General features: G+C 51.3%; 1 protein-coding gene across 6 annotated transcripts in view; it reads left to right on the top strand.

Moving 5' to 3' along the window:
- Positions 1 to 21,941: 21,941 nt before the first annotated feature.
- Positions 21,942 to 27,423, top strand: part of CACNA1A (calcium voltage-gated channel subunit alpha1 A) — a 279,954-nt gene continuing 274,472 nt past the window's right edge. For 3 of the 6 annotated variants that reach the window (XM_081791793.1, XM_081791791.1, XM_081791797.1), the window contains exon 1: positions 21,942 to 22,164. The gene's annotated coding sequence lies outside the window, so the exon portion shown is untranslated. The remainder of the gene's footprint in view (positions 22,165 to 27,423) is intronic. The other 3 variants (XM_081791792.1, XM_081791795.1, XM_081791790.1) reach the window with 1 other exon arrangement.

The raw sequence follows: 27,423 nt of genomic DNA, 5'->3' as shown, positions 1-27,423 counted from the left end.
TTGTTTTCAAGTCCTGGCTATTGTGAACAACCCTACAATGGACATGGGGGTACAGATAGGTAGTTCTATTTTATTTATCTATCTGTCTATCTATCTATTTATGTATTTATTTATGAGAGAAAGACCGAGAGAGAGAGAGAGAGAGAGAGAGATTGGGAGCAAGGGAGGGGCAGAGAGAGAGGGACAGAGAGAGACCCCCCCCCCCCCAGCAGGCTCCACACTGTCAGCTCCGAGCCCGATGTGGGGCTCGAACTCACGAACCGTGAAATCATGACCGGAGCCGAAACCGAGAGCCTGACGCTCAACCCACTGAGCCCCCCAGGTAGTTCTCTTTTTAATAGCGTGAGGAATCTCCGTTTCTGGTTTCTACAATAGCTTTTCCAACTTACGTTCCCCACAACGGCGCCCAAGGGTCACCTTTTTCTTTTTTTTTTTTTTTTTTTTTTTTAATTTTTTTTTTTTCAACGTTTTTTTATTTATTTTTGGGACAGAGAGAGACAGAGCATGAACGGGGGAGGGGCAGAGAGAGAGGGAGACACAGAATCGGAAACAGGCTCCAGGCTCCGAGCCATCGGCCCAGAGCCTGACGCGGGGCTCGAACTCACGGACCGCGAGATCGTGACCTGGCTGAAGTCGGAGGCTTAACCGACTGCGCCACCCAGGCGCCCCAAGGGTCACCTTTTTCACGTCCTCGCCAACATGTTATCTCTTGTCCTTTTGATGAAAGTCAGCCACGTTTCTTTGCTCTCAAACCATTTCAAAGCCGCCTGAGAGGGCCGCCCCTGCTCTCCCCGGAGACATCAATTATGTGAGTCATAAGCCCTTTTTTCTCATCCCCCCTCGGCATGTGGGCGCCACACCTTGATCAGTTTCAACATCAATATCAAACTCTGAGCACTGGGGCCGGGGGCGGGGGGGGGGGGGGGGTCCCTCTGTTCTCCAGGTGACCATAATGTATGGTGAAGGGAAGCTTTGCTTCAGGAGGTTGTAGAGAGAAAGCACAACAGGAAAGAAAGATCATTGATCCGCATACAAAAGGAAAACTCACGAAGTAGAGGTTTGGTCTCCCCAGAGTTTGCCAAAGTTGAGCTGAGACGAGGTGGTGCCTCCTGAGGTGGGTGCGACCCCCTGTCTAGTGTTCTCAGCAGCCGTCTCTCCCGGACAAGGGGCCCTGAGTGTCCTTGCCGTGTGGCTCTGCACCCGGCCTCCAGATTTTCACGGGAGGGAGAGAGAGGCTGTTGGCGCTCACCGATCTGGCACGCAGGGAGAAAAGGGGGGAGGGGTGGCCTGGGTGCTGGTCCCAGAAGGATCCTTGAACAGGTTCCGAGGCTACGTGTGGACGTGAAGAGAAAGCTATTTTCCTGAGACGTTGGGAGACTGAGGCCCCAGGCCACCCTGCTCGGGGACACAGTGCGATGACAACACTGGGAGGTGCCTCCTGTTGCAGAAGCAGAGCCAGGAAAGGGTGCATTCTTGGGAACGCTGTTGCGGATGTCAACCCCGCCAGGGATCTCCCCTTGCAGGAAGAAACAGCAGTGTGAGCGGGAGAGGGCGCTCATGGACGGGGACGCCACCAGCATCTCAGTGGGGACGCCGAGCTTCGGTAAGGGTCAGGGAGTCTGGGACTCTCACTCAGAGAGAAGAGGCGGAGGGGTCCTCGGTCAGCGATGGCCCCAGCTCCTGGCCAACCTGCTCCCGAGGGATGCTTCCCCAAACCCGGATTTGGACCCACAGGCCTCCCACCCGACAAGACTGAGCGACGGGACTTGTCAAGAGTATGAAGAACCAAATCCCCAAGGAAGCTTCCATGGCTGCGTGGAGATCGCTCTGGGAAAAGCCGTGGGTGCCCCTCTTGGGGAGCGTCTCTCCTGAGTTAGGAACGAGGCTCGAGGAGTTACCGTGCTGTCATCCAGCTCCTTACGAAAGGGTGAGCCATCGCCCTGGTTTGCCACGGACTTTCCTGGTGTTGGCACTGCTGGTCTGGATGCCAGGAACTCCTTCTGTTCAGGGCCAACCGGGATGGTCGGTTAATGATTTCATGAAATCAGAAACCACAGCAAGCCAGGAAGTGTGCGTTCAGTGAGTTCGTTTGTTCTGTGGATACGTATGACTAGTTTCTGGGGGATGCTGCTGGGGACACAGCCATGAACAGAGACCACATGCTCTCTGACCCACGCTGCTCACCTACGGGGAGGGCAAAAACGGTGCATGATTGCAAATGGTGGTAGTTTCTCTGAAGGGAGAGGCCTCGGGAGCAGAGCCGGGCGCCTGGTTTAGAAGGAGAAGGTAGTGGGGTGCCTGGGCGGCTCAGTGGGTTGAGCGTCCGTCTCCCGGTTTCCGCTCAGGTCGTGATCTCTCGGTTGGCGGTTTTGAGCCCCACGTCGGGCTTCACGCGGATGGTGCGGGGCCTGCTTGGGATTCTCTCCCTCTTAAAATAAACATATAAACTTAAAAAAAAAAAATCTTATAAAATGAGGAGGTAGAGAAGGCCTCTCTCCAGAGAAACGTTTTGATCCTGATGATTCCGATTCCAGTATCAGGGTACGGGTTCCCCCCACATCACCGAGCAATTCTACGATGCCAGCTGGGTGGCCTACAATTAAACTCAATGCTGACATTTGCTACCTGGAGACAGCACGCGATTCCACAGATTAAGGGCTCTGTGCCCCAAGATCGCCCCCACCCCAGATAATCCTTTGCAGCCTCAGGTTCGTACTGGTGCCTCTCTTTTTTTTTTTAACATTTATTTATTTTTGAGACAGAGAGAGAGCATGAACAGGGGAGGGTCAGAGAAAGAGGGAGACACAGAATCGGAAATAGGCTCCAGGCTCTGAGCGGTCAGCCCAGAGCCCGACGCGGGGCTCGAACTCACGGACCACGAGATCATGACCTGAGCCGAAGTCGGACGCTCAACCGACTGAGCCACCCAGGCGCCCCCGTACCTGTGCTTCTGACCGACTGAGTATAAATCAGGAGTTCCCGTGACCCCCCCCCCCTCCTTTGATTAATGTGCCAGAGTATCTCTCAGTGCTCAGGAAACGGCTTTCCTCACTAGATTACTGGTTATTACAAAGAATATTAAAGGGTATGAATCAACAGCCCGGGGAAGAGAGATACATAGGGCGAGGTCCCAAATAAAGGAGCTTCTGTCCCCATGGAGTCTGGAAGCCTTCTGGCTCACCAACCCGGAAGCTCTGGCAACCCCATTCTTTTGCGTTTTATGTAAACCGCATGACACAGGGGTGATTGAATAACTCATTAGCTATTGATGACTGAACTCCATTTCCAGCCTCTTCCTTCTGCGGAGGTTGGAGGGTGGGACTGAGAGCTCAACCCACTGATCACACGGTTGGCTGCCCTAGCAACCAGCCCCCACCCTTAAGTGCTCCCCCCCCCCCCCCCGTCAACTCATTAACATAACAAAAGACACCTTGATCGGTGCTTATCCTAAGACCTTCCTCAGGATTTAGGAGCTCTAGGCCCGAAACGGGGACCGAGAACAAATAAGCGTATTTCTTCTTTGAAATCACAGCTTCAGATCCCAAGACTCCCTTTCTGTTTGTCAATCCCAGGAAATTCCCACGATTTCCTGCCTGTTGATCGGGTACCTGGGTTCGCCCGCGGGCAGGTGCCTTATCGCCGTAGGAAATCCTCCTGTAAACTCCCCTTTCCCCAGTGAGTGAGAAACATGGTCTCCGGGGCAGCAAGGTTCAAGTTCTCTCTGACCACGTAACCCCCTCACCGCGGGGGCTGAGTTCCCAGGATGAGGGAAGAAAAAAAAACCCAGACGCCGTATACAGATTTATGTACAACTCCCATCAGTTATGGATACAGCCCTTCAGGGAAGCGTTTCTTCCTTCCTGTCGCTCTCATATCACAGATATTGCCCCGAAGCGAGCCCCGCATCGGGCTCTGTGCTGACCGTGCGGAGCCTTACTTGGGATTCTCTTTTCTCCCTCTCTCTCTCTGCCCGGCCTGGGCTCGCCCATGCGTGCATGCCCTCTCAAAATAAATGAGCATTAAAAAAATGTAAAAACCAAACACAAAGGTTTTTGTCCTTCCCTCCTCCCCTCCTGTTCACCCCCCAGCATATCTAAGGGATACGACACAGCCCTTTTAGAAACACTGTAGTTGTAGGCTAACCATTTTTAACAGCGATGGGGCAGTCCCCTGAAGGGTGGATGGTCTTTGAGAGTGTGCCAACGTACGATTAAAAAGTCCCCTCCCCGCCCCCCCCCCCCCCCGCAGGTGGAATCCTATTCGGCCGTAAAAAGGAACAAACTATGGACCCTCACAAGGACTGGGCTGGATTTCAAGGCATTATGCACAGTGAAAAGAGCCAATCTCCAAAGGCCACGCGTGGAGTGATTCCATTCATATAACAGTCTTGAGGTGACCAAATTTTAGAGATGGAGAACAGATTAGCGGTTGCCAAGGGTGAAGGAAGGGAAGTTTGTGGTTCCAAAGGGTTAGCAGGAGGGGGTTCTTTCGTGGAGAAGGAGCCTTACTGGTTTCTTGATTGTGACGGAGGTTCTACAGATCTATACAATTGCATGAAACGCGCGCGCGCACACACACACACACACACACACACACACACACACACGGCCTCCCAGGCCGCGTGCTTCTGCCCCAAGCCGCAAAGCCTCTGATTTCTCAACTGCCCAATGTAAGATCGATTATGCACGTCCTGATTTTGATTGGAAAAAAACCTGTGGCCGTACCGTTTCTAACATCACTGTGGCTCTGCGCGTTTACAAGGAGTAAAGAAATCCTGCGGGATTAACCCCTCAGTCCACGAATATTTACTGAGTACGGACATAGCGGGTAGGCTGCCCATATCCCTTGGGTTTCAACTTTCTTATACACATCAATGGCTTTTGACTCAGCCTGAGGGCTTTCTAATCACCTAGGGGAGTAGCTAGATGTGTGGGAGAGTAGACACCCCCAAGAGCAGCCCTTATCCAGTGATGCATGGAGGATAAATACCCCAGCTCCCTCACCCCTCTGGTGCAAGAACACTGAGGTCCGTGTTCTACACTGTCTCCCAAAATTTCCCAGTGGAATCAGCGGTGAATGGTAACCTGCTCACTAACCCGACTGTATCGGCCTCCTTCCTTTCCCTGTTTCGCGACCCGACTAATGCATCCTGGGTCCATCTCTCAAATAAACGACTTGACCTTGAATCCTTGTCTCAGGCTCTGCTTCCAGAGGATCCCATTTAAGACAAGGCACCAGGCTTCAATAAGCAGAGGGGAAGTGAGATATATGTACAGTGACAAAGGAAGGATATTCAATTGCATTGGATCTTTGCCAGATGCCAAAGTGCTTTTACCTCTGTTTTCCTCATTTTTTCCCCAGTGGCAGGTCACCATGAACCAGGACTTCCCTCTCTGGAGTGTTTGCCGAAGAGAAACAAACACTGTTTTCATTAGGGCGTATCTACCGCGGGACCTCGCTGTTACAGCAGCCTATCCTGGTCTCCTAATAAATGCATTATCTGTAATGAGAGAATTAGAGGTGAGGCAAGATTTTCCCTTTCCTTTTGAATTTCTTTGTACTGTTTGAATTTTATTTATTTATTTATTTATTTATTTATTTATTTACAGCAGGGGAGGGGCAGAGGGAGAGGGAGAGAGAGAATCTTAAGCAGGTTCCATGCTTGGCGTGGAGCCCGATGCGAGATTCAATCCCATGACCCTGAGATCATGACCTGGGCCAAAATTAAGAGTCTCCAGATGCTTAACCGACTGAGCCATCTGGGTAGCCCTGTACTGTTTGAATTCTATGGCCACACACACACACACACACACCCCATTGGGATTATCTAGAAGGTTATAGATCAGTTTTTAGTTCCTCCAGAAAATGCCTTTTCAAGCATGGTTCAATAAACAAAATCATGGGGGTTCCTGGGTGGGGCAGTTGGTGGAGCATCTGACTCAGCTCAGGTCAGGATCTCACGCTTCGTGAGTTCAAGCCCCGAGTCAGGCTCCACACTCTCTTTCCCATTCTCTCTCTCTCTCCTTCTCTCTGCCCCTTGCTCACTCGTGCTCTCTCTCAAAAAGAAATAAATAATACTAAAAAAAAAAACAACCAATAAAACAAAGTGAAAAGAAAATGAAATCATGGTGTTCTCGGCTGAATTGTGTCCCTCCTCCTGAATTCGTATGTCAAGGGCCTAACCCCTGGCACCTCAGGATGTGGTTGTATCTGGGGATAGGGCCTTTAAAAACCATGGCTCGCCCGCTGTTCCGAACTGAACTGTGTCCTCCCCAAACCGGTATGTTGAAACCCTCACCCTGGATGTGACTGTAGGTGGAGATGTGGTCTTTAAAGAAGTAATTAGCGTTAAATGAGGTCAGAAGGGTGGGCCCTAAACCCACAGGACTGGGGCCCTTATTAGAAGAGGAAGAGGGGCGCTCGGGTGGCTCAGTCGGTTGAGCATCCGCCTTTGGCTCAGGTCATGGCTTGTGGGTTCGAGCCCCACGTCGGGCTCTGTGCCGACAGCTCGGAGCCCGGAGCCTGCTTCGGATTCTGTGCCTCCCTCTCTCTCTGCCCCTCCTCCGCTCACCGTCTGTCTGTCTGTCTCAGCCTCTCAAAAATAAATAAACATTAAAACACATTTTTAATAAAAAAAAAAAAAAGAAAAAAGAAACGGCTGAGCTGGCATATCACCTCTCTCTTGGAAACCTACCCTACTTTTCATTTGTTATATTTATTATATAACAAATATATGTATCTTGGGCCACTATAACCAAATACCCTTGACTGGGTGATTGCAACAATAGAAATTTCTTTCGTATTTATTTATTTATTTATTTGGTAATCTCTACACCCAACGTGGGGCTCAAACTCATGACCCCGAGATCAAGAGTCACATGCTCTTCTGACTGAGCCAGCCGGACACCTCATGAAATTTATTTCTTTCATTAGTGGAGGCTAGAAGTCCGAGATCAAGATTCCAGGAGATTCAGTTTCTTTTCTTCCTTCCCTTCCCTCCCCTCCCCTCCCCTCCCCTCCCCTTCCCTTCCCTTTCCTTTTTTTTCTCCAGAGCTGTCTTCTTGGCTCACAGACGACCATATTCTCACTTGGCCCTCACTGTGGCCTTTCCTCGGTGCACACACACAGAGACAGAGAGATCTTTCTCTCTTCCTTTTCTTTTATTAAAAAAATTTTTTTTAAGTTTATTTATTTATTTTGAGAGAGAGAGAGAGAGAGAGAGAGAGAGACAGAGAGAACGAGCAGGGGAGGGGCAGAGAGAGAAGGAGAGAGAGAATCCCAAGCAGACTTCTCGCGATCAACGTGGAGCCTGAGGCGAGGCTTGAACTCATGAACCATGAGATCATGACCTGAGCCGAAACCAAGAGTCCGATGCTTAACCAACTGAACCACCCAGGCACCCCTCTTCCTTTTCTTATAAGGACACCAGTCTTATTGGATTCGGGCCCCACCCTTATGACCTAATTTAACCTTTATTGCCTCCTCAAAGCCCTTTCTCTGAATACAGCCACATCAGGGCTTAGGGCTTTCACATGTGATTTTTAGGGGGGGGCATAATTCAGTTTATAGCAGCCAGTGTTCTCTTTAATGTTCAATTCAGTGTGAGATTTTAGTTATTCACAACCAGAAGCTTCCTAAATGGTGAAGTGGAAACTTAAGTGATTTTTAATAAGCCCGAGTCTCATTTTCTTCATCTGAAAAATGTTGAAGACACAGGAGGTCCGTTCTGGCCCCCTACTGTCACCATGCAGGTTAAGTAAAATGATGTATTTGAGCGTATTGGGGAAAACATGCGGTTCGTGGAAGATAGTTCCGAAAATTGATACAAACAAGAAAGCTGCCAGATGAGAGTCAGAGGTAGGCCCAGCAAGGCGGGAGAAAAAAGGGAAGATGACACTCTGTTTTCCCACAGAGACAGATAAATTACGACACGAACGCGCATACTTGGGGTATGCGTGCCTGACTCGCAAATCCAAAAATAGCCCCTCGGACCCTATGTGGAGAGAGGATAAAGATAGCAACGTTAGCTGTGAGTGACAAGCCCAGTTAGAGGACAGAGAGACAATTTAAAAGGTCTTCATGCGAAACATCTTGAGTAGCTATAAAAATATTTGATGTTTAGGGGCGCCTGGGTGGCTCGGTCGGTTAAGCGTCCGACTTCGGCTCAGGTCACGATCTCACGGTCCGTGAGTTCGAGCCCCGCGTCGGGCTCTGTGCTGACAGCTCAGAGCCTGGAGCCTGTTTCAGATTCTGTGTCTCCCTCTCTCTCTGCCCCTCCCCTGTCCATGCTCTGTCTCTCTCGATCTCAAAAATAAATAAACGTTAAAAACATTAAAAAAAAAATATTTGATGTTTACAGCTCGAGAAAGAGTTCACGATCTGCCTGTGTATCTGCTCGGTCGTAGGTGCCTTGAGTAGCTGTACAGTCATTCCAGAAGCGCCAGGGAAAGAATGCCTTCTATGAGTGGCCGTGGCCAGATACCCCGGCTCTGTCACCCCGTAGCTGCACAATACTGAGGTCTGTGATCTCTGCCACCTCCCAGAGGCCCCCAGCGGGACCGACTTCCAGTTGCCCACCGAGGTGACTTCCCTAGAGTGCCCTCGGCACTGGCTGCCTTCCTGCCCCGCCTCGCTTGCCGGTCCCCTCCTGGGTCTCCTGGAGCTACCTCTACAATGAACAACCTTCACTGCACGGCGTGTAGGACTGTCTTTGAGGGAAGCCCAAAGTAAGACCCACACCCCGCTCCTGCCTGTAAATATTATGCCAAGAATAGTCAGTCCTGATTGTCTATAGTGTTTCACGGCGTCCAAGGTGCCTTCACATACAACGGGATGCTATTCAGCAATAAAACAGAATAAAATACGGAGGGACACGACAGCAGGGATGCGTCTCCGATGCGTTACGCTGAGCGAGTGAAAGAAGCCAGACCCAAACGGCCACAGGCCGTATGCTCCCGTTTATATAGGACCTCCCGGGGACGGCAAAACTATAGGGACAGAAAATAGGCCAATGATCGCCAGGGGCTGAGGGCGCAAGAAGGGATTAATTACAAAGGGACGGGAAGGAACCCTTTGGGGTGATGGAGCTGTGCTATACCTTGATTTTGACGATGGCTCCGTGACGATGTGTATTCGTCAAAGCTCACAACAAAGGGTGGATCTGGCGGGAGATGAATTATACCTTAATAAAAAAACGTTATACATCCGCCTCCTTGAAGAACAGAGCACTCCCCACCTTTGTCTCACCTGGTTGTCATAACAACGCTGGGGCAATCGGGCGCGCTTGGTCCAGGTTTGCAGCCAAGCGCTTTGAGAGGTTTTGCTTCCTTCTTCCCGTTCGCCCCAAACCTTGCCTCCCGACCCACCAGTCGTCTCAAATCCTTCTGGCCAAGGTCGCTGCTGACCTCATCTCTGCTCAAGCCCGTGGCTAATTTTCAGTGCTAACTTCCTTGACCACTTTTACCACTTGGCACTGGAGATCCTGCTGCCTTGGACCTGGGCCAGCCCACGGCTCTCGAGGTGCCACTGGGTCCCCGCTGACCTTGGCTGTCCTTGGCGGCTCTGTTTTCCCATCCTTCCGCACCCGCCTGCCTGTCCTCTACTCTGATTTCTCCCCGAGCTCCATAGGGGAGCTCATCAAGCCTTTTGGAGCTATCACTTATATACTCCTGACTTCCGAATCTGTTTTACGTCTTAGCCCCTTAACTGCCTGGTCACCGGGATTTCCAGCATCATGCGCAGAAGTTGATTTTGCAGCCTATGGAAATGATATTACAGCGGGGAAGCCTTTTTTCTAAAGTTTCCAAAATAAAACTTAACGGCTACTGTCACAGATTTCAGGCCACTTCCCCCCCCCCCCCCCCCCCCCGCCGCTTTATTTTTTTATTTTAAATCTATTCACCGGTTGACAGAGAGTTAGGTGGTTTCCTTATCTTGGCCATTGTGAATAATGCGGCAATTAATAATGCAGATATTTCTTTAAGGTCCAGATTTTCTTTCTTTCCGATATATTTCCGGAAGCAGGACTGCTGGATCATATGGTAGTTCTCTTTTTAATTTTTTGAGGCACCTCCATGCCATTTACCACAATAATATGGACATTTTCTACCAATTTATAGTCCCACCAACATTGTGTTCTCTTTTCTCCACATCCTTGCCAACACTTATGATCCCTTGTCTTTTTGATAATAGTGAAGGCTCCTAATCTTGACCTCCGATGGCCAAAGAAAGACACGTGGAGGCTCTGTAGGGTACCGATGGCTTTATGATGACTGGTCCTGGTTCCTCTGACAGGCCCGTCTGAGACTTGATCTCGCATTCTCTTGTGTTATTTCCCCTTTATCATCGTAAAGGCTTACACTTCCTTTAGTTAATTTCTGTTACATACTTCCAAAAATCCCAAATAAATATAAGCATGCGTGTTTCGATTTTAAAATCATATTTAATATTTAATCACCACGTTGCTCTCCCCAAAGTTTATAACGATGCGTGTGTCCACTGCAGAGTAAATTGATGCCCACCTTCCCACATCCTAGTCCACACAGGGTATTATTTTAAATATATTTTAATGTACAGGGAAGAGACAAGCTTCCTCGTGAGCCTCCTGGGCTGGTAAACAAAAATTTTCCTGGTACCCATTCCCTAGGGTGTCATCCTACCAGCACCCCAGCTCTCTATGAGGAATGTCAATTCTTTTTTTTTTTTTTTTTTAATGTTTACTTATTTGTGAGAGAGAAAGAGAGAGACAGAGTGTGAGCGGGGGAGGGGCAGAGAGAGGGAGACACAGGATCTGAAGCAGGCTCCAGGCTCTGAGCCATCAGCACAGAGCCCGATGCGGGGCTCAAACTCATGAGCCATGAGATCGTGACCTGAGCTGAAGTCAGACACTTAACCGCCTGAGCCACCCAGGCGCCCCAAAGAATGTCAATTCTCATTCACCATCTGCTCACCAGGGACATGAGGCCTCCTCTCTCACCCCGCAGGGTCAGTAGAAACCCCCACCCTTACGCTCTGCAAGTTTTGGGGCTCTCATCTTGCATGCCTACCTCCTGGTTCTTGGCTTTCTCTTCTCTGACTCCTGGGCAACCCTTTGTGTCTTTAGAGCTCATTCGTGCATGTATCTGTGTAGGGCATCTTTCACTGCTAGGGAAATGCAGAAAAGCACCCCAGTGAAGTATGTACACATTGCCTCCAGAATGGCTATTGTCAGAAAGACGGGCGTTATCGCGTGCTGATGAGGCTAGAGAGACAGGCCCACTGCGCGTGGAAAATAGTCCAGTAGCTTCTTCTGGAGTTAAACGTACACTCACCAGATGACCCAGCAGTTCCCCTTGTGAGTATTTACCCAGGATAAATGAAAACCCACATCCGCACAAAGGCTTATAGGCGGATGTTCATCGCAGTCTTCTCGGTAAGAGCCAAACACCGGCAACAGGACAAATGTCTATCCACAGGTGAGTGGACAAACTGGGTCGGGCCATAAAACAGAGCACAATAAAAAGGAACCAATACTGATAAACAGACCGGGAGGGATGAGTCTCGAGAGCATTATGTTGAGTGAAAGCAATTTGACACCAAAGAGGACATAGGACATCTGTCCATTCTGATAAAATTATTGAATGGTTGAGTTTAAGCCCTAGTGACAGAAAACAGATCAGTGGGTGTCCGGGGACAGGAACGGGAGCGTGGACCGCAAGCGGGCACAAGGGAACTTCTGGGGCGGTGGCGATGTTCCGAATCTTGATGGTGGCGATGGTTCTGTGCTGTATGCTTTCGTCAAAACTCATCAAGCTGGCCACTTAAGCTTGGGGCCTTGGGTCACAGGTAATTTATACCTCAGTGAAGTTGATTACAAGGGGTTACGCGTTATCCAGCATCCTTCCTTGATATACACACAGGCTTTTCTCCATGTCCTGTCCAACGGCTGGGCTCCATCTGGAAGTCTGCTCGAATTCATGAACCGTGAGATCATGCCCTGAGTCGAAACCCAGAGTCGGTTACTTAACTGACTGAGCCACTCAGGCGCCTCTTGACCTGTTTTATGAGGAGGAAACTGAGACCCAGGTTAAGTAATTGTGTCTCCCCCCCCCCCCCCCCGCCCGCCGTCTTAGTCTGTTGAGGCTGCGATAGCAGAATACACAGACTGCCAGACATTTATTTCCCACAGAAATAATGGGAAGCTGGGAAATCCAAGATCCAGGTGCGGGTAGATTCGGGGTCCAGTGAAGTCCAGCTTCCTGGTTCGTAGATGGGTGCCTTCTTGCTGTGGCCTCATAAGGCAGAAGGGCCAAGAGAGCTCTCTCTCTCTCTCTCTGGGGGGGGGGGGGGGGGTCTCCTTTATAAGGGCGCTAATCCCATTCACGAGGGATCTCTATCATCTCCTAAAGGCCCCATCTTCTAGTAGAGTCATATTGGGGTTAGGCTTTCAATAAATGAATTTGGGGGGGCACACATTCATTCTACAGCACCCCCCCAAATTCATGTATATGGAAGTCCTAACCTTCAGCACCTTAGAATGTGACCTTATTTGGAATTGGGGGTCATTGCAGGTGTCATTAGTTAAAATGAGGTTGCAAGGGTGGGCCCTCTAATCCGGTGTGAGCAGTGTCCTTATCAAAAAAGGGGGAGGTTTGGACTGTGTGTGGAGAGGACACGAGTGAGCACGAAGAGCGCCCCCTGCAGGTCAGGGAGAGAGGCCTGGAGCAGATCTGTCCCTCACAGCCCTTGGGAGGCATCAGCCCGGCTGCCGTCTTGATTTTGCTCGCAGAGGATACGTTTGTGTTGGTTCCGCCATCCAGTTTGTGGTATCGTGTTCCGGCTGCCCCAGAAAACTAAAACAGCAACCTGGAAACGATGGAGGTGGGAAGCGGCAAAGCGGAAGTCTGGTTTGGACGACTGGCGCGCGTGGGGATTGCCCTTTCCCTTGCTGTTACTGCCCTTGGACTCTGCCCGGGGCAGACAAGTAGCCTTTGTCTTGCCTGGGCAGATGGCCGGGGGCCAATGGTGGGCATGTTATACGTCCCATCATCGCTCTGTGTGCATAGATCGTCAGCTGTCGGGCTGGGAGAGAGGCCTGTGCCGTCGTGGATGGCATTTAAATTTGGCCAGCTGTCTGCTCCTTTGGCCGAGAGAAATGTGCTCAGGAGAACGTAAACAGTGTAGTAGGCCCTCCTCTCTCAGGGGAGCTGGCTCAAAACTGGACGTCAAGGCGAACGCCCGTGTATAGGTAGAACAGGGCCCCGAGACTTACTGGGGATTCCTTGGAGCCTCTAATTTTCCTTTTTCTATCTGTTTCCTTTGGTGGCCAGAGAAGGAAATAATCCGGTCAAGAAGACTGCGGAGAGGGGCGCCTGGGTGGCGCAGTCGGTTAAGCGTCTGACTTCAGCCAGGTCACGATCTCGCAGTCCGTGAGTTCGAGCCCCGCATCAGGCTCTGGGCTGATGGCTCGGAGCCTGGAGCCTGTTTCCGATTCTGTGTCTCCCTCTCTCTCTGCCCCTCCCCCGTTCATGTTCTGTCTCTCTCTGTCCCAAAAATAAAAAAAAAAAATAAAAAATAAAAAAAAACGTTGAAAAAAAAAAGAAGACTGCGGAGAAAAATGACCCAAATCACGGGGCTTCAGAATGTAAATGATGATGAACTGGTAACTGAGAATCAGTTAAAGAAGCAAGAGATTTATTCGGAGGAATTAGCGCGTGCAATTGTTGGGGGGCGGGGGGCTGACCAGTCCGTAATTTTCAACGTAGGCCTGAAAATGAGAGATGTGCGAAGGCTGATGGTACAGTTCCAGTCTGAAGGCCAGCGGGCTCGAGAGACCCAGGAAGAGCCGGTGTTTCAGTTTGAGCCCGAAGGCAGAGAGACCAAATGTCCCAGTTCTGGTCCACAGGCCTCTCTTGGAGCAAAGCTGTCTTGTTTTGGAAGGTCAATCTGTTGAGCTGTTCACACCTTCAACTGATTGGACGAGGCCCACCACGTTATGGAGAACGATCTGTTTTCCTCAAAGCACACTGATTTAAAGGTCAATCTCATCAGAAAACTCCCTCAGGGAAACACCCAGAATCGTGTTTGGCCAACCATCTGGGCACCCCACGTAGCTCGGTCGAGTCGACACACCAAGGTAACCACCACGCACAGCTTCCAGTTGGTTGAGCCAACAGGAGGGACTCCCAGAGCAAAGGTGGGAGAAGAGTGCGGTTGGGGAGTTTATTTTCTTGGCTTCCTCTAGTCCACGTTGCTATGGAGTGTGTGCATCCCTCTACTGAAGGCCACAGCTCCTTCAGGCTGCGCTCTGTACATCTGTCCCTCTGCAGGATCTGAACACTGTTCCCCCCTCTTTGCTCCCTTAGGCGTGGATGGGAACCGCTCCCCGCTGCTGCTAGCCGGTGGGGGCTGAATGATCTCACCCTCCCTGCTCTTGTTGTAAATATATTTTATTAAGTGCTTCTCAGATTGCCCAGTTTGAGCTTGCCCTCCGGTTTCTGCATGGATTCCGCTGGATACAAAGAGTAATAATCTAGGAATAATCGTAACGGCACCAACAACTAATACTCACGTAGCCTTTATTATGCGTCGGGGGCTGGCCTAAGTGCCTTGTACGTGTTAACTTCACAAAGGCCTTGCAGATATTACGATCATACCCATCCTGCAGGTGAGAAGGGAGGCACGTAGAGGTTAAGTGACTTCCTCCGCGTCACAGGGCCAGTAACTGCTAGAGCAAGGATTCTGGCAGTGGTCCTCTGGCTCCAGAGACTTAACCATTCACTATTGCTCTGGACTTTTCCAAGAGACAAGGATGATGATGATGACGATGGCAGAAGCTAACATATAACGCACGCTTACTGTGTCCCGATCCCGTGCCACATTCTCAATCTGCATTTTTTTTCAGATGTTTATTTATTTGAGAGTGTGTGTGTGTGTGTGTGTGTGTGTGTGTGTGTGCAGACGCTAGTGGGGGAGGGGCAGAGAGCGAGGGGGAGAGAGAGGATCCGGAGTGAGCTCCACGCTGACAGCAGGGAGCTTGAGGCAGGGCTCCGGCTCCCGCATTCATGAGCCACCAGATGGTGACCCGAGCCCAAGTCGGACGCTCAGCTGACTCAGCCACCCGGATGCGCCTCAGTCTACATTTTTGATGGAATCCTTGCCGTGACTCCTCGTGGTAGGCACTACCCCCCCATCTACAGGTTACAGCAGCGTCCACTGAGGGTCAGAGAGACGAGACGGCCTGAGTGCCACCCTGAGGTAGCCTGACGATTCGGATGGGCACTTGGAGGACGGCAGATGCCTGGCTCAGAACTGGGCCACCCTCATCGTTTCTGCAGACACATCTGTATCTCACTATTTGATTCAGAAAGATACGGTCAGAGTGTTCATAGGGCACACGGGCATTGGAACAAAAGGTCAGTGTCCACAAACATCGGCATGGGAACATGAAGCAGGGCCAGAAGTCAAAATATTCACTTCCAACCTAGGTCCTCCAAAGAGCAGTATGCTTTAGGAGATATTAAGGAGACATTAAGAGGGTAAGGAGAATAGTTATGGTCACTACTTGCTGTAATAGTGAGCATACAGCTTAAGCAGCCGTAGCAAAGAGAGCCAAAACATAATGGCTCAGGCCGGATAGAAATTTCTTTTTTCACCTAATAGCCAAGCAGACGTCTTGGGGCCAGGTAGATGGCTCTGCTCCTTGGAGATCATCCAAGCCCCAGCTTCTTTCCGTCTTGTGATTCTGTCGTCACCCAGGGTGCTGTCCTCACGGGCACGGTTGAAGTTGGTCGCTACTATTCCACATTGAATACGGAGAGAGAGAAAGTTCAGGACAACGGGATCCCCTTTCAGCCGGCAACCTGGGAGCTACGTACGTGACTTCCGCTCATGTTCCCCTGGTGAGGCCTTGGCCATACCCGACTGCAAGGGATGATGTGGAAATGCTGGCCTTTGCCACGCGCCCGGCTCAAATTGTTTTAGCGTGGAAGGTGGGGGGAATGGAGCTCGAGAGACAGTTAGTGGGCCCGCCAACCACCAGACGGGCTCTCAGGGTGGGTTTTGAATTATACAAACAGGACTTCGGAGTCTAACATCCCATCCGAGATCAACGAGCTGCTTCTCCCACTTTCTCACGTCCCGAGGAAGAAATAGAAAAAGGAGGTACGATCTTGACTGATCTTGTCTTCTTTGAAGATGCAAACTCCTTCAAGTCTGAGTCCAGATGTCCCATTGGGGCAGGTTTGGGGGCCGCTGGGGCCCCCCAGCACAACCACATGTGTCTGGCCCACTGCAAGAACCGGCTGGATGTTAATTGGTGGGATGGGTCAGAAATCTATATACTGAAGATATAGAGAGAGAAAAGGGGGCCAGGTAGAGGTGAAAGGAAGCCCAAGCAGCCGATACATTGTTATACATTCCTCTTGGCACAGGAATTTTGACCGTTCTAGGCTCAGAGCCATCCACTCACACACATCATTCTCTGGAGGTGGGTCAAAAGAATGGAGGTGGCGGGCGGGGAGAGATACTGACTATCATGTATCAGTTGCACAGGTTGTGCACTGCACAAACCTAGAGGCTGCCCTACCTATACGCAGCAGACCTGGTGTGATGCCAATCTCTGCCTTTCCTATCTCTGATTCCAGTCGCCTCGTATCCTGGAATGGAGGTCTCCAAACAGTGGTTAAAACAACTGGGCTAGTCTGTTGGAGGATGATATACCACATGGAGCAGAGGTGAGTTTTCCCAGCTAAGACAGGCCAACCACTAGACACGAATGAGGCCACAGTAGCTCACCCAGCCCCGGCCAAACCACCAGCAGACTACGGAGAGCAGCTACCCTGGCCGCGATCGGACGAGCCACTGAGTTAACCTAAAAAAAAAATGGGGACGGACAATCAATCTTTTGTCGTTCTAAACCACTAATTTTGGGGTGGTGTGGTTACACAGCAAGAGATAACTGATACACAGACACAGGGGACCCCTCTCGTCTACACTGCCAAAGTCGAGGGTGGTCATCCGATTTGCTCTGGCCCATGACAAATGAGCAGAAGTGATGTGAGTCATTTCTCTGAGAGAGTATTCAAGAGCCGGGGCACAATTCTCCATCTCCCTTTTCGCCGCCACGGTAACCGAGATTGTTCTAGATGGTGGGAGCTTCAGGGGCACCCGGGTGGCTCAGTCGGTTAAGCTTAAGCGGCTGACTCTTGATTTCAGCTCAGGTCACCATCTCACAGTTCATGAGCCCGAGCCCCGCGCCGGGTTGTATGCTGACAGCACGGAGCCTGCTTGGGATTCTCTCTCTCCCTCTCTGTCTGCCCCTCCCCGACTTGCTCTGTCTCTGTCTCAAGATAAAGAAACATTAAAAATAAATAAATAAATAAATAAATAAAGAGGGGGGCCCGGGCGGCTCAGTCGGTTGAGCCTCTGACTTTGGCTCAGGTCGCGATCTCGCAGTTTGTGAGTTCGAGCCCCACATCGGGCTTGCTGCTCTCAGCGCAGAGCCCGCTTTGGATCTTCTGTCCCCTTCTCTCTCTGTCCCTCCTACGTTCGCGCGCGTGCTCTCTCAAAAATAAATAAAACATTAAAGGGGCGCCTGGGTGGCTCAGCCGGTTAAGCGTCCGGCTTTGGCTCAGACTGCGGTCTCGCGGTTCGTGGGTTCAAGCCCCACGTCGGGATTGGGATTCCCTCTCTTTCCCTCGCTCTCTGCCCCTACCCCACTCCCTCTTTCTCGCTCTCAATAATAATAAACTTAAAATAGATAAAAGTTCAACAGGGAGAGAAGGGGGAAACGCGTTTAGCGAACCTCTCCCATCTCCCCAAAACCTTATCAGGTGATCTCACCATGTTCCGTATCATTGTGGCAGAGGCCACGGAGCGTGCACCCAAATCCACATTCCCCAGCCTTCCTTGCTGTTGGGGGCGGCCAATCGGGGGGTGGGGGGGATTAGGTAAGTGATGTAACGTTTTGCGTACTCCTTCTGGGCCAGCTGACCCCTGATCCCCAAGTCTCTCGATTCGATGGGCACAGCACGTTGCCTTCTAAAATGTTTCCCCTCAGGCATCATTTTGTGGGCGGAATTGGAAAGCTCCTTGGAATTAGTGGAGTGGGGGCCCAGACTTCGGCTCCGGGGCTGACTCTGTTAAATTCAGTCTGGTTCTGCTTGAATTTCACAGGTTTGATGTGCTTCTTTTCTGGGTCAGACGATCAGTGGATCGGTGCAAGAACGCTGCATCATAAACCCCCCAAAGCTCCGGAGCTTAAAGCAACGGTCATATTTCCCCTTGCATCTGGGAGTTAGCCAGAGCCGGCTAATCTGAGTGGGACTGGCTGGATGATGACTCTGCTCCCTGTGTCTGTCATCCTCCTCCGGGGACAGTTGTCACGGCCAGCACGGAGGCGCCAGAGGGCAGGAGGGAGCACGTGAGGCCTCTGAAAGCCCAGGCTTGGGACCGACTCATTGCGTTTTGCCCTCGTGCCATTGACGGAAGCAAGTCCAAAGCCAAGGGTTGGGGAAGCACACGTCACCCACAAGGTGAACGTGGGAGAGATAAGGAGACAGGAAGGCATGAGTAATTGGGGCCAATTGTTCAAATCTATTCACGGTCACCAATTCTTGCAAAAGACACCAGGGTTTAAAAGACGATTGACTCAGGATGGTCTCACTCGCGTAAGGGAGAAAAAGCAGAACTTTTTTACATTCTCAGAGGACTTTTAAGGAAACCAGGATGGCTATTTCTGTTCATCATGACGTGACTCATACAAGTTGTGTGATTTAAAAATAGGAAAATTCAATGCTAATTGCACAGACTTACGGCTTCCGGCATAACAATAATAATATCTCACATATACAGCATTTTAGAGTGCACAGTGCACGTTGATACTCAATGTCTCAGTATATACTCAAAACAACCCCCCTCGAGTATGATTCTCCTGGTTTTGAAATCTTCCGTGACTTGCCCAGGGCCACACGGCTTACCCGTGGCAGAGCCTGGGATTTAGAAAAGCCCTTGAGGGGCGCCCGGGTGGCTCAGCCCGTTAAGCGTCCGAGTTTGGCTCCGGTCATGATCTCACCGTTCGTGAGTTCAAGCCCCGCATCGGGCTCTGTGCCGACAGCTTAGAGCCTGGAGCCTGCTTTGCATTCTGTGTCTCCCTTTGTCTCTGTTCCTCCCCAACTCATACACTCGTCTCTCTCTCTCTCAAAAATAAATAAAGATTACGAAAAAAAATTAAAAAAAAACAGGATTTAAAAAAAAAAAAAAGAAGAAAAGCCCTTGATATGTGGCACAAGGTAAAGGGACTTACATACATCAGACGTCAGCAAACCTCAGCCCAGGGGCCAAATCAGTCTGTAACCAGTCTTTATAAATAAAGTTTTATTGGCACACAGCCATGCCGCATATTTACACATTGTCTGTGGCGCCCCTACCGGCAGAACTGAGTGTAGGTCACAGAGACCGTGTGATAACGAAGCCTAGGGTATTTGCCCGGCCCTTTATAGAGAAAGTGGTGCCTCTGTTGACAGACACGACCTCACTTTTTAATTTAATGTTTTAATCTCTGCCATACGCACACGTTTCCAAGCCCCCTAAATAGAAAAGGGAAAGCCGCCTCCACCCCTGTCGTCTCAGGCAGGGTCCCCGCCCCCACTAGAGCCCTTGTGATTAGTTCTTGAGCCTCTTTCCAGAGATGGTTTTAGGATGCATAGAAGCAAGTATCCTTTCCCCCCCACTTTTCCACGGGGTCTCACGCAATTCTCACAAAAGTCCCAGAAGGATGAGCCCCGTTTTACTGATGAGGAGACCGAGGCTCATCTAAGGTGGCAGGGCCAGCTTGCTCTCCCAGACCCCGGGGCCCCCAGGCTTGTTCTTTTCGCTTTGCAGGCCTCGCTGCTGAACTGGGGGCGGCACTCACCCACAGGGGAGCCCCCCGACCCTCATCTGTCGTTTCAAACTACCTCCACGGTTGCATTCTTCCCACTCCGCCCCACCCCCACTTCCCTCTTTATTTTTTATAATTTTTTTTAATGTTTATTATCTATTTTTTGAGAGAGAGAGAGAGAGAGAGAGAGAGAGTCTGAAGCAGCTCCAGGCTCTGAGCTGTCAGCACAGAGCCCGACGCGGGGCTCGAACCCACAAACCGTGAGATCATGACCTGAGCCGAAGTCAGACGCTCAACCCACTGAGTCACCCCTCCCACTTTTCTCTGTAAAAGAGAAAATGTCAAGCACACACCCTACAGGGAGAAGACAATGAAAAAAAACAAAAAACAAAAAAAACCACCACGCACTGCATGCCTCTTCCTCAGCAACATTTTGCTGTTTGCCTTTCCTTCCCTTTTTTGTTGGAGTTTATTTTTTTTATTTTTGAAATTCTTGGCACATGAAATTAACCATTTGAAAGGGAACAGTTCTGTGGAGTTTAGTACATTGACAATGCCACTGAGGACCCCACCTCTGGCTGGTTTCAGAACTCTTTCATCTCCCCCCCCCCCCCCCCCCCAAGGAAACCTTGTATCCATTACGGTCACTCCCCACCTCACCCATAAACACTTCAATAAGAATCTCTAAGAAATAAGGACCTAAAAAAAAAATACCATGATGAAAATACTATCAACAGACCTTTATAAAAACGAACAAATAGGGGGCATTTACGTGGCTCAGTCGGTTAAGCGTCCCATTTCGGCTCAGGTCATGCTCTCAAGGTTTGTGGATTTGAGCCCCGAGCCAGGCTCTGTGCTGACGGCTCAGAGCCTGGAACCCCGCTTTGGATTCTGTGTCTCCCTCTCTCTCTCTGCCCCTCCCCTGCTGACTCTCTGTCTCTCTCTTTCAAAAATAAATAAACATTAAAAAAAAAAAACAACATTAAAAAACCCCCCAAACGAACACTAATTTCTCAGGATTCCCTAACATCCAGCCCAGGTTCAATTCTCTCTGTCTAAACAATGCCACATTCTTAGATATTCGATTCACAATCTATACAACTATGGAATCATAATGCTGTATGCCTGAAACTGACATAATTATCTCAATTAAAAAAAAAAGTGTTGCTATCCCCAGGAAGGTAGATATCCCGACTTTGACTCTACCTTGGGAAAAATTATGGGGTCTCTCTGTACCCTAGAAGCCTCTTAGAAGAAAAACATAACCCTCACTGTTAACAGGAGGCCCCCTGTAAATAGAGTCAGGCTGGGGGTCATCTCAGTGTTTGGAACCTAAGTGTTTGCCTGTGGCAACGAAACCCCAGAACTTGCAATCAATTGCTTTTTTTTTTTTTTTTTTTTTTGCTTGGAAAGGCTGTTTTCCTTCTCTCTCTGCCTTTCCGTTCCAAGAATACGACCCTTCGGGCTAAGGAGGGGTGGGGGGTGGGGGAAGGGGAAGCTGTTTGGGGAAAGAACAGAAAAGACTCAGGGAGGGGCTCAGCAGCTGTCTCCTAATGATTGTGTTTTTGTAAGGGCATCAATAATTTAGGTTGCGATTGGCGGAGGGGAGACGCTTAAATTGTGAGCGTGATTCCACAGCCCTGCCGCCTCCCGCCTGTTGGACACGCCCCCTCCGCAGACCCCCCCCCCCTCCCCTCCCCCCCCAGGAAGAGAGCGAGCCCTCGTGTTACCCTCCCTCCCTTGCTCCTTAAGAGAAGCCCGTCTTGAAAGGAGGTGGCCTGCAGGATAAACAGCATATCCTTCTAGAAACTAGCGTCCTGCCCCGTGCTGGGAGGTCGCGCGGCGCCAGTTGCTGAGGGGCCTGGAGAAAAGAGCAAGAAATTAATTTTCCCTTAGGAGCAATGGAGGGGCGGGGGGCGCAACGTATCCAGCCTCCCGTGCTGGGTCCCCGAGGAGCGCTTGGCTGGAAATGAGCAATTGCTGATGAACTGCTAGTCCTCCCCCCCCCTCCCAGAATCAGGGAAACCTCCTCCTCTTTCTGCACCCCCCCAACCCCCTCCCTGCAGCTGGCACAGCCAAGCTTGGCGCCTGCCTTTGTGGGGAGCCCTCGGCTCGGAACACGGCTGCTGCTGGCGTCCCCCCTTGTCTCTGCTCGTCTCCTTTCCATTGGATGGGCAATGGGTGCGTGGGCTTCAGCTGGCTCGGCTCCCCGGGCGCTGGCAAGGTGGGACCCTCAGGACAGCTGGCGGGTGCGCTGCGCCGCTCACTAGCTACACCGCCGGAGCCCCGGAGCCCATGCGATACAGGTGAGCGAGCTGGGGCCGCTGGGGCCGGTCCTGCCGGGAGTCGAATCCGTTCTCCCGCAGCTACAACATTTCCCTCTGTCTGCAGAGGTGGAAACGCCATGACCTCCCTCACCCTCTTCCTATGAATCGTGGTGGTTTTTTTTTTGGGGGGGGGGGGATGGGTGGGTGGAGGGGAGACCGTGTATCTCCAGATTTTCCTTGTTTCTGGCTGAAAAACCGCTGCCCCTTTCTGGATAGTTTTTCTGCACGCGGGAGGTGCGGGGGGCAGAGCCTTCATTTCCAGCGTATACTTTGAACATTTCTTTCTTAAAAACCCATTTTCTGTCAACGGCCCTGAGCCCCCCCCCCCCCCCCCCCCCTTGGAGCGCCTCCCGGCTTCGCCACCTGCCCTGGGCTTGCGCGGTTTCCCGTGAGTAGTTTCAGATCTGAGCCAAATTGGACTTTTTCGTGTCCTCCGTCCCCACCCCCTCTCCCCCCCCTGCCCTCGGGTCTGCATTAAGCCTCTTTCTGCGTGGAGACCTAGGCAGGCTGGACAGGCGACAGGGCTCTCGGGGTCCCGCGCGCCTTCCCCTCCCCCATCGCCTCTGTCTTTGGGGGGGGGGTCCCCGAAACAAAAGTTGCCTTCGCCGGTGTGGCCCGGCCTTGTTTTCTGTGCTCAGGGCAGCGTGAATGTTGGAAAGAGGGAGATGGCAGGTGGAGTTTAGGCTGTTGAGAATAATTACCTCGTCTTAGGAAACCGCTTGCTGTGTTTCATATTTAATATTCTCCCCTCCCTTGCGCCAAATGACAAGCGGGGACAGCGCTCGTCACCCCTCTAGACCAACCTCCCCCTTTCTATTTTGGACACGGTGGACTCTCGGGGTGGCTTTTTGTTCCCCAAGACGTGAGACTGGCAGCGGGATCCCTCTCCCCTCCTGCTCGAGCTGCTGACAGCGGCAGCCTCGCAGGACACGTGTCACCGCGACCCGAGGGGGCGGGCGGGGGAAGCGGGCGGCGGGGCTCCTGCCTTCTGGGGGGTGGAGGGGGGTGGGCTCCTGCTTCGGGGGCCGTGGGAGACTGCGCCGGGAGTAGGAACCAGAATAGAATGTAAACAGGGCAGAGGGCCTTCCTGGAGGCGGCAGCCTCAAGCTGGGGCCGAACCCACAGAGGGGGAGCCCCTATCTGCACCCCCTGGCTCCTGAGCTCCGAGCCAGGGTCCTGGGGATGGGTCTCTGCTGGGCAGGCGGCTCCGTCCGGATTCTTTTTCAGAGTCGACGACTTCACAGCACCCTTGCCGTCTCTTTCGGGGACAGTCTTAAGCCCCTTGCCGTTGGGGCGGGGGTGGGGTGGGTGGCTGGGGGTCTGTGACTGATGCTGGCCCCTCCCTTCCCGCTTGGCTTCTAGTCCCTCCTACACCCCCAAATCCAGGCGGCAGGAAGGCCCCCAGATCTGCAAACGTCTTAAGTAGCTGAGTTTATCCCTGTTGACAATTTTGTTTTCCTCTACGGCGTCGCAGAGATTTGCAGAAACGCCTAAAGGTGTCACTAGGGGCAAATACCGTCCTTCCTCTAGGAGGGTTTATTTAATAAGACGGATTTAACTACACGCTGTCGTGTGTCTGCCCGCCCCGCCGCCCCCCCCCCCCCCCCCCCCCCCCCCCCCCCCGCCGCTGCCCAGGAAACAGATCAGGACCAGGGTTCCAGGGACAAAGGGTGGAATTGACATTCAGTGCTGTGCAAGTGACCCGCAAAGTAATGCCAAGTGCAGCTCTGGGACAGTAAAAACTCTGGCAGAGGATTTTACTTATTGATTTCATCATTCTTTTTGAAATGTTAGCTTACAGCACCAGAGGCCCCTAATGACCTGGGGCAAGTGAGGAAGATTCTATTCCAGGATCTTTCAGCTGTCTCTGCCTTCACAGTGACAGGCAGGGGCTCTTGGGTTGTTCTGCCCCCTCTGGCAAGGCCAAGCCTGTCTGAAGGAGGAAGCTGACTGACTTTGTCGAGCATCAGACCTTCCCCTCAAAGTGTTGGCCTTGGGCCAGCAGCAGCCTTTAAGGATGCAGAGTTTCAGGGGCGCCTGGGTGGCTCAGTGGGTGAAGCGTCTGACTTCAGCTCAGGTCGTGATCTCGGTGTTCGTGGGTTCGAGCCCCACGTCGGGCTCTGTGCTGACAGCTCAGAGCCTGGAGCCTGCTTTGGATTCTGTGTCTCCCTCTCTCTGCCCCTCCTCTCCTCACACTCTATCTCTCTCTCTCTCTCAAAAATAAATACACATTTTTAAAAAATTAAAAAAAAAAAAAAAAAGGACGCAGAGTTTCAGGCCCCACCCAGCTCTGCCAAGTTAGAATCTGCATTTGAACACATCCTGAGCAGCCCAGAGGTGGTCAGAGTCTGAGAAGCCCTGGGGCATCACTTGACCCTCCACCCCTCAGGGTTCCTGGCTGACCACCCAGCTAACACTGGCGGCTCCCTCCTAGGGTTTCGGGAAGGCCTGGCTAGGTGACGCACAGTCCTGGGTACCCAACAGGGTGCTTACTAAGTCTTGGCTACTTTTTTTAGTAAGCAATTTTTTTTCTATTTAAATTCACTGGCTTCCTTTTAAAATTTGTTGTTTTTTTTTGTTTTTTTTTTTTTAATTTTTAATGTTTATTTATTTTTGGGAGAGAGTCAGCGTTGAGCCAGGGAAGGGCAGAGAGAGAGGGAGACACAGAATCCGAAGCAGGCTCCAGGCTCCGAGCTGTCAGCGCAGAGCCCGACTTGGGGCTCAAACTCACGAACCTCAAGATCATGACCTGAGCTGAAGTCGGAGGCTTAACCGACTGAGCCACCCAGGTGCTCCTGTTTCTTTCTTTCTTATTTATTTTTTTTTTAATTTTTTTTTTTAACATTTATTTATTTTTGAGACAGAGAAAGACAGAGCATGAACGGGGGAGGGGCAGAGAGAGAGGGAGACACAGAATCGGAAACAGGCTCCAGGCTCCGAGCCATCAGCCCAGAGCCTGACGCGGGGCTCGAACTCACGGACCGCGAGATCGTGACCTGAGCCGAAGTCGGACGCTCAACCGACTGAGCCACCCAGGCGCCCCATTATTTATTTATTTATTTATTTATTTTTTAAGAAGATACAAGTTGCGTTACTTTTTAAAAAGGAATTATCGGGGCGCCTGGGTGGCGCAGTCGGTTAAGTGTCCGACTTCACCCAGGTCACGATCTCGCGGTCCGTGAGTTCGAGCCCCGCGTCAGGCTCTGGGCTGATGGCTCGGAGCCTGGAGCCTGTTTCCAATTCTGTGTCTCCCTCTCTCTCTGCCCCTCCCCCGTTCATGCTCTGTCTCTCTCTGTCCCAAAAATAAATAAAAAACGTTGAAAAAAAAAAAATTAAAAAAAAAAAAAAAAAGGAATTATCACTGGATGTAGTTACACTGAGTTTTAAATTATATATTTATTTATTTTGAGGGGGGTGGGGGAAGGGGAGGGGCAGAGAGAGAGGGAGGGAGAGAATCCCGGGCAGGCTCCGCGCTGTCAGCACAGAGCCCCACGAGGGGCTCGAACCCACAAACCGCGAGATCATGACCTGGGCCGAAATCGAGGGTCGGATGCTTAACTGACTGAGCCACCCAGGTGCCCCTTCCATTTTAACCATTTTAAAGTGCGTGCTTTTTCTTAAGATTTATTTCTTTTGTAAGTAATCTCTACACCCGACCTGGGGGCTCGAACTTGGAACCCCGAGAACAAGAATTGCACCCCCCGCCCACTGAGCCAGCCAGGTGCCCCTCAAAGCGTGTCATTTAGTGGTGTTTAGTACCTTCACACTGTTGTGCGACCCCCCCCACCGTCTAGTTCCAGAATATTTCATTTCCATCCCCCCAAAAAGGAAAGCAGTCACCCTGCGTCACCCCTCCCTGGCAACCACCAGTCTCCTCTCTGCCTCTGGGGGGTCCCTCTCGTCTCCATATTTCATATAAATGGAATTATTCAATGGGTAGCCTTTGGGACTGGCTACTTTGACTTCTATATATTTTTTTTTTTTTTTTTTTTTTTTTTTTTTTTTTTTTTGTAGCTCGTATTTTCCTCTTCTTTTCACATGACCCACCTGCCCCTGCCCTAAATCATGCAGGTTAGATAAGAGCTGCAGAGCCCCATCACGGACCTACGAATTCACACGGCAACTCTTAGTTACCAAGCACAAAGGCGTAGGGGGACTGGATCTTCGAACATTTGCCAAGACTGGACGTGAGAGTCTTGAGGAGTCCAAAGGGGCTCCAACTTCGGTAGCTGGCTATTTCTCTCCAGCAAAAACCATCACTGAGGTGTCGTGCAGCCTTAAGGGGACACCGCTTCTAGACGATTTCTCAAGGGTTTTAAGATCCCGAGGCACACGATAGCTGGATCACAGGGGCGCACAGTTGGTGCTCGGTAAATAGTTGTTGAACGCACGACGCACGGCAGCACCGATGACTGCCATCGTGACGAATTCGTGTTGTAACGTATTAATGTGTGCGTGCCATGCACAGCCAGTGACCGGCCCAGAGGGCAGAATGAGTGAGGGGATAGTGAAACCCTTACCTGAGAGGTCAAAAAATATGCCTCTAGTGTGGGGGGGAAACAAAATCCAAAGATGCAGAGTGTAGGCAACACTCCCCACCTCCTCCGTTTAGTGGTTTAGTTCAAGAAGACACGTTGAAGGAACCCTCTCCCCTGGGAGAAACTTTTTTAAACAAATTTTGTCTCCCCTGGGAGACAGAGAGAGAGACAGCGCGCGACTGGGGGAGGGGCAGAGAGAGAGAGGGAGACACAGAATCCGAAGCAGGCTCCAGGCTCGCAGCCGTCAGCACAGAGCCCGACGCGGGGCTCGAACCCACGAACCGCGAGATCGTGACCTGAGCCGGAGTCGGACGCTCAGCCGACTGAGCCACCCAGGCGCCCCTGGGAGAAACTTTTTATCCCCGTGGCCATCTGTCCTTTTTGACTTTTGATCTTCCAGCACGGATGGGGTCAAGCAAGTTTGAGAGAGAGAGAGAGAGAGAGAGAGAGAGAGAGAAGATAAATGGCATTGAGCATCCAGATTGTTGGTCTGGCTGCCGTATTGCCCGGCCCGGACAAGAGGGATCGTTGACCTGCCTTTCGACAAGCACTGCACCGCAGTAGACTTCTGCAGAGAATGGAATCCTACTGGCAGCCTACAACTCTGTGAAGTCAGTGATCATTTCACTGAGGAGGCAGCTGCCGCCCAGAGAGGTGAAGGGACTTGCCCAAGGTCACACAGCAAGGGGTGGTAGATCCA

The sequence above is a fragment of the Panthera onca genome, chromosome A2, assembly GCF_046562875.1.
Source record: "Panthera onca isolate mPanOnc1 chromosome A2, mPanOnc1 haplotype 2, whole genome shotgun sequence".
In the NCBI taxonomy this organism is placed as follows: Eukaryota; Metazoa; Chordata; class Mammalia; order Carnivora; family Felidae; genus Panthera; species Panthera onca.
Note: the sequence above shows the minus strand (reverse complement) of the source record. Positions and strands in the feature narration are given on the sequence as shown.